The sequence below is a fragment of the Zingiber officinale genome, chromosome 3A (assembly GCF_018446385.1).
Source record: "Zingiber officinale cultivar Zhangliang chromosome 3A, Zo_v1.1, whole genome shotgun sequence".
NCBI lineage: Eukaryota > Viridiplantae > Streptophyta > Magnoliopsida > Zingiberales > Zingiberaceae > Zingiber > Zingiber officinale.
In genome coordinates this window covers 155,743,094-155,751,059 of record NC_055990.1, presented here as the reverse complement: position 1 = coordinate 155,751,059, position 7,966 = coordinate 155,743,094, and positions in this window count along the sequence as shown.

Genomic DNA, 7,966 nt, shown 5'->3' with positions numbered 1-7,966 from the left:
AAATGTTTAAAATAGATATGATTCTTTTGAAAATAAATATTAAAAATAGTTTTATTAATCTAAAAATCATATTGATTTTTCTCGTTATTCAAAATATAATGTGTTAGGACCGATGTGCCCGCTAGAGGGGGGTGAATAGCGTCTCACCCAAATCGTTCTCTTCCTACGTTGTTAGCTTGCGCAGCGGAATAATACAAAAATAAACAAGCTAAACAAAATACAAGACAAGAAAGAATGCAAACCAAGCTACACGATCATTTACGTGGTTCGGAGATAAAGCTCCTACTCCACGGCGTGTCCATAAGGTGGACGATCCCTATCCATCGGTGGATTACTCCCCGGAAGACCTCCGGCTAGCTCAAACTCCTTGTGGGTGGAGAAACCTCACCACAAACTCACCAAGACCTCTTGGACACAAGGAAAACTCTTGAGCACTTGTAGACTACTAATTAGACCTTAACCAAGTCTAATTTCGTCGCCTTGGCCGGCCATACCAAGCTCCTTCTTATAGAGCTTGGAAGAAATCAGAACTTGATTTGCCCGTTACCAGTCGACTGGTCCTTGCACCAGTCGACTGGTGCCAGCCCAGTGCATCAGTCGACTGCTACAGTCACCAGTCGACTGCTACAGTGCTGCTACAGTAAACCCTAATTCTAGGATTTTACCTCGAGTACATCCGCTCAGCACTCCTTCTCGCCCGACCAACCTAGACCTAGCCTTCTAGCCTCCTCCATCAGCCTTGCGTCCCTCGGATGTCTCCCCATCCTTCACGTCTTGCCTTCTGGAGCTTCCATCGGCCTTGTCATTGTTGTCGGGTCTTCCTTTGCCAAAAGGTCGCGCCTCCGGGACTTCATCCATTGCCAAGTCACACTTGGACTTACGTTGCCAAGACTACATGCTTGGACTTACACCGCCAAGACTCATCCTTGGACTTTCCTCCTTTGCCAAGATCACACTTGGACTTACGTTGCCAAGACTACATGCTTGGACTTTCACCGCCAAGACTCACCCTTGGACTTTCCTTGTTGTACCTGTATCCTGCACACTCACAATGCATATCAAATACAACAATAAACCTAACTTAAACCTTTGCCCAAACATCAAAACTTAGGGCACCTAGATTGCTCCAACAATTTTCCCCTTTTTGATGTTTGGCAACTGTTTAAGTTAGGGAAATATAAATGCAATACATATGCAAATAAATATGCAAATCAACTCATGCATAAATAATGGAACCTAAATCCCTAGGCTCCCCCTTCACCTAAGCTCTCCCTTGAGCTAGGATTTCCCGCAAAGGTAAACTTCTCCCCCTTTGCCTAAACAATCACTCCCCCTTCACCTAAGCTCTCCCTCGAGTTAGGATTTCTTTCAAAGGTGTATAGGTTTCCCACTTAAACCTAGACTTCTCCCCCTTTGCCATACATCAAAAAGAGCTCCAACAATATCCCAATTGTTGAAAACATGTCATCCAAATTGACCCTAAACTCATGTATTTAACCCCCATGGATCTCATACATTTAAACGAGTTGACACGGTCAAGAATAACGTTGAAAAACATTTTTAGGCTGGTATCAGTCGACTGAACTAGGTACCAGTCTACTGCCCCCTTCGACAGAACCTTATAGAAGCATTATGTGGTCGAAATCTACTGTTACCAGTCGACTGGTATCATCACCAGTCGACTGGTATCGAAAAAATGAGCTTACAGAGACATTCTGTGCTCAAAAACACTGTTACCAGTCGACTGGTATCTTCACCAGTCGACTGGCACCCTATTTCTGCAAAAATCAGCCTTTTCAGGCCAACTTCAGAAATGCACCAGAAATTTCCTAGACCTCCAAAAATCCTCAAATTTTGTGGAGAGGTCTATTGTACCCTTGTCTACTTGGGAAAAATATATATAAAAATATATTTATCACAGATCCCAAGATTGACACAAAATTCAAAACTAGCTAAATAGTTCAATTGAACATTGACATACAGTCCTAGTTTTGACTTCCTCTTGATGTATCTGCCCATACTAAATCACAATACTTCCCTAGCATGAGTTTATATGACATATATACATCAAAAACTAATTTTTATGCAATATGACCCCTAATGTCATATTTTCATGCATGAAACACATTCCAATTGTGCCAACCCACTAGGTTAGAGACTTAAGTCTGTCTCCTAACCACTTGACACATTTGATAACCCATATATCATGGGTCCCAAAAGCTCTTCCTATCCTTAGAAATCTTAACCTTAGTCACCTCCCTTGGTGACTCATCCACTATGGCTAGACCACTTCGATGCACCTCGGGTGACACTTGGCCTACTTAAACTCACATTCTTAACCTTAGACACCTTGTCTTTGATTAATTTCTTTTTGTCCTTAATCTTGGACACCTCATCCTTGCTATAATTATATGCTACCCTAGCATATTCCTTCTTATTGACCTTGGATGACTCTCCCTTGTCCTTGGTAACACCTCTCCTACCAATGTCATGTGCTACCTTAACACTTGACCTCCTTTTGGTCTTGGAAAAGATTTTTATGTTTTCAAATAGTAACTCCCTCTAAACATATGGTCAAACTTCTATCATTGCACCAACAATGATTTGGGGTTCTTAAATAATTAGGAAAACCAAAACTCGAAGTTTTGAGGTTCAAAGTTCAATAATGAAACTAAACTTCAACCGAAACTTCACTCTAGTTTTTCTTAACCAATTCATACTTATTTTCATCATGAAAACTCATGTAGACATTATTCAGGGTATATTTTATCAGGGAAAAATAGTTTTCTATGAAAATACTTTCTATTTTCAAAGATTGACACAAATTTGAAAACTCTTGAAAACTTCAATGTTTTCTCCTAATTTGTGTCTAACTTTTCAATGATGATTACTATCAAAAGATAGTCTTCACAAAGGTTTTTCAAAAGTATTTTGAAATCATTTTCAAAACCAATATCCAACCACGTTCTTTGGGCTCAATGCACATGACTTGTACATTAGCTTTCCCAATGATTGGAAGACACATAACTATGTGTTTTGATGAACCTAAAACTCAACAAGATGCACTAGATCAACATCTTGAGTTTTGTTCACCATTTTAACATCTCACTTGTATCTAACGTGTATTAAAACACATACAAGTCATTTTATAGTTCTTTGTGAGATGTATATTTGGTCTTGCCCTAAACTAAGGGATCATGCATCTCTATCTAGGTATTGTAAAAATCATGATCATCCATCTAGGATGTCACTTGATATGATCCCTCTTGTTGGAACACTTCCATACATAATAAATGCCTTTTGTCCTTAATCACAAGGAAATTGACATACTGCATGATGATTAATGACATACATCAAAATAAATAATTTTCAAAAGCAAAGCATGTTATAGCTACATGATGTATGTATGACATGACATGGTATTTTTGTATTTTTCATAATAAAATGTGAATGATAAATATGAAGTCATGACAAATGATGGGCAAACAATCATGGCAAGTTAGCATAAATAAAATTTACCTAGATTACCTATCTAAGTATTCTTAACCCTAGCTAACTCAAAATTTAACCCTAGATTGCCTAATTTTATCAAGAAAATGTCAAACCCCAACTTGACATTTCTTTAATTTATTTCTAAATTTGTGCCATTTTAAGTTAAACAAATTCCTCAAAGTATGGCACATTTTACTCTTTCCAAGAGTAAATGAAATCAAATTAAAACTTAGATTCGCCTTTAACCTTCTAAGAAAATGTCAAAACTCCAACTTGGCATTTCTTATCCTTTTCTAAATGTGTCAATTTAAATTAAGTTCAAAACCTCAAAGTTTGACACATTTTACTCTCCCAAAGAGTAAACATCTTACATTAGGACCTAGATTTTCCTTTAATTACCCTAAGAAGATACCAAACCCCCAATTTGGTATTTCTTATGTTTTTCCACATTGTGCCAATTTAATTCAAACATAATTCCTTAAGATTTGGCACATGTTACTCTTTCCAAGAGTGACAATTTGGATTAAGGTTTGCATTTCCCTTAATTCCATAAGAAAATGTCGAATTCCAAATTTCGCATTACTTTTGCTTCTCTCTAGTGTGTCAATTTAAATTATATTTAACTCCTCAAATTTTGACACATATATTACTCTTTCAAAGAGTAACCCAATAACCTTTTTCTTTTTCAAAGGTTAACAATAATCTTGAAAATGCTCTCAAGTGTCAACTTTATAAAGGTTGGGTTAACTACCTTTCCAATTGGAGTTGACACTCTCTAACCTATCTAGGGTGTAGAGAATATGCTCCTAGGAACCCAAAACCTATTGGTGCTCCTTGGATGCTCTAGGTACTCACTAGGGATGACTTCCATAGATACCTTCCTAAGGACCTTTCTAGGCTTCTTAGAAACCTTGGTCACTTCCACTAGGTCACTTCTAGGGCTAACTCCCCTTGTAACCTTATTTGTGACTTTGTTTAGCCTTTTTGGAGCCTTAGTCACCTTTACTAAGTCAACTCTAGGGATGACCTCCCTTGTGACCTTCTTTGTGACATTATTAGACTTCTTAGAAGTCTTAGTCACATTGGTCTTTGCAAAAGTACTCTTAGGGACAACTTCCCTTGTACTTTTAGCTTGACCACTAAACCTAGGGTTGGTCCCATAACTATATGGAACCCTATGAAAGGAAGTCACATCCTTCTTGGCTTTAGGTTTGTATCCCAAACCTATATAGCCATTGGATGGCTCTTGTCTAGCTTTTCCTAGGTTATGCTCATTTTGACCCCTAAGAATATTTTCCATTCTTGCTAGGGTTCTTTCTAAATTATCAAGTATTGACCTCAAGACTTTGTTTTCCGTCATTGAATCCATAGACTTGGATTTTTCTTGATCCCTATGAGTATTTCTATATCTAGGCATATATCTATAATCCTTAGAGTTATTGCCTAAATTATTATTTACCTTCCTAGCCTTAGGTGTGATAAATCTAGCATGAGGAGGGATATATTTATCCTTAGATTTATCATGCATTCTATTTTCATGATAAATAGCATTATAACGATTTAAATTTGAACTAGCATTCAAGTTAGGGTTTACCTCCCTTACCCTTGAAGCTCTCTTCTTCTCCCACTTCTTCAAGTGCACCAATTTCTTGAGCTCTCCTCTCCTTGGGCACTTTGTGTGGTAGTGACCCACTCACCACATGTAAAGCACCTAATGTGCTTCTTCTCCTCCTTCTTCTTCCTACAACTCACATTAGTTTCTAAATTAACTTTAGTGAGTTTAGGGTTTACCTCCTTTACCTTCTTGAGTGAAGGACACCTACTCTTGTAGTGCCCCATCTTACTACACTCAAAGCATTTGATGTGGTCCTTTGTGCTCTTCTTGGTAGTTGAGGTGGAGGGTTGAGCTTCCAAGATCTCCTCTTCCTTGGATTGCTCTTCTTCCTCTTCACTTGAAGATGTCGATGATTCCACTTCTTCCTCCCTTGAAGATGTGGATGATACCTCCTCATCTTCCTTCTCCTCCTCGAATGTTGAACTTATGTCAACATTCGATTGGTCCTTCTCTTCTTGGACCAATGAGCCCTTCTCCTTGGGCTTCTCCTCTTCTTGGATTTGTGTAGGGTTCTCATGATGGACAATGATCTTTTTCCAAAAATCACATGCACTTGTGTATTCACCTACACTCAAAAGGATGTTAGAAGGTAATATATTTAACAAGATTTTTGTTACCTTCTTATCGGCCTCCGCTTGTTCCCGTTGCTCTTTGGTCCAATGCCGAGGTCGGAGGCGTTTACCCTTCTTGTCCGTAGGAGCTTCAAATGGGTCACTCAAGACAACCCATTGGTTCCAATCCATTTGGAACCATGTCTCCAACCGCTTCCTCCAATAATTGAAGTCTTCTTTGTCGTACGGAGGTGGAATTCGGATATCTCATCCGAGCGGTCCTTCGGACTCCATCTTCTTCTTCATCTAGCTTCTTGCTCTCTTGGCGGTTAGTCCGTAGAAGAGCGCCCTCGCTCTGATACCAATTGTTAGGACCGATGTGCCCGCTAGAGGGGGGTGAATAGCGTCTCACCCAAATCGTTCTCTTCCTACGTTGTTAGCTTGCGCAGCGGAATAATACAAAAATAAACAAGCTAAACAAAATACAAGACAAGAAAGAATGCAAACCAAGCTACACGATCATTTACGTGGTTCGGAGATAAAGCTCCTACTCCACGGCGTGTCCGTAAGGTGGACGATCCCTATCCGTCGGTGGATTACTCCCCGGAAGACCTCCGGCTAGCTCAAACTCCTTGTGGGTGGAGAAACCTCACCACAAACTCACCAAGACCTCTTGGAGACAAGGAAAACTCTTGAGCACTTGTAGACTACTAATTAGACCTTAACCAAGTCTAATTTCGTCGCCTTGGCCGGCCATACCAAGCTCCTTCTTATAGAGCTTGGAAGAAATCAGAACTTGATTTGCCCGTTACCAGTCGACTGGTCCTTGCACCAGTCGACTGGTGCCAGCCCAACGGCTATCTCAACGGCTCTGCTACAGTGCATCAGTCGACTGCTACAGTCACCAGTCGACTGCTACAGTACTGCTACAGTAACCCTAATTCTAGGATTTTACCTCGAGTACATCCGCTTAGCACTCCTTCTCGCCCGACAAACCTAGACCTAGCCTTCTAGCCTCCTCCATCAGCCTTGCGTCCCTCGGATGCCTCCCCATCCTTCACGTCTTGCCTTCTGGAGCTTCCATCGGCCTTGTCATTATTGTCGGGTCTTCCTTTGCCAAGAGGTCGCGCCTCCGGGACTTCATCCATTGCCAAGTCACACTTGGACTTACGTTGCCAAGACTACATGCTTGGACTTATACCGCCAAGACTCATCCTTGGACTTTCCTCCTTTGCCAAGATCACACTTGGACTTACGTTGCCAAGACTACATGCTTGGACTTTCACCGCCAAGACTCACCCTTGGACTTTCCTTGTTGTACTTGTATCCTGCACACTCACAATGCATATCAAATACAACAATAAACCTAACTTAAACCTTTGCCCAAATATCAAAACTTAGGGCACTTAGATTGCTCCAACATAATGGTCATTTTATGAAAATTTAGGTTTGTTAAAATATATATCCAAAATATTTTAAATTTAAAATTTAAAATTATGAATTTTCAATCAAAAATTCATAAAACAATTTTTAATCGAAGAAAAATTTAATACTAAGAGATTTTTCATTCTAACAATAGAAGAAAAAATTTCAAAAATAAATATTAACAGTAAGCATATAAACTTAATTTTGAAAATGAAATTCATATTTCTAAACATAAAACATGTATAATCATTTATTTTAAACTAAACAAGATCCGGGGATCAAAAATAAATTTTTACCTATTGGGTTAACAAAAAATTTCTTGGGTGCATATTTTTGTGATACTTTTCTAATTTGGCCTTTATGATATTTAAGAAACTAATTTAGATTTATATAATTTTTCCAGGTATTTCGATCATCACATGAAAAGTTTCTTGATTTTTTAATTTGGTTCTTTAATTTTTTTATTTTCATCTTTTAATTTATCATACATTTCTAAGGGGCATGTACTTGATAAAATTATTTTTAATTCAAAAACTTTTTCAAATTATTATTTTTTTATTTTAACTTACATAATGATCTAGTCATTGATTTAATACATGAAATAACTAGTCAAGGGTAGTAAACAAACCTCATATACCATATCTACTCTGAAGTTTGTTTCTTCCTCCTCGCTGCAGCTTTCTTCTGAGAAGCCTCCCCCTTCATCTATGCTTTCGTCCTAGTGACTTGCCATCAGTGCAAGTCCAATGTACTCCTCCAAATTAGATTCTGATGACGACTCATCCTAAGTCACCTTCATGTTTTTATGCTTTGTTGTTGTACTTGGTCATTTCTTGTTGTTCTTCTTCTTCATTTTTGGATATTCCTCCTTGATGTGTCATTC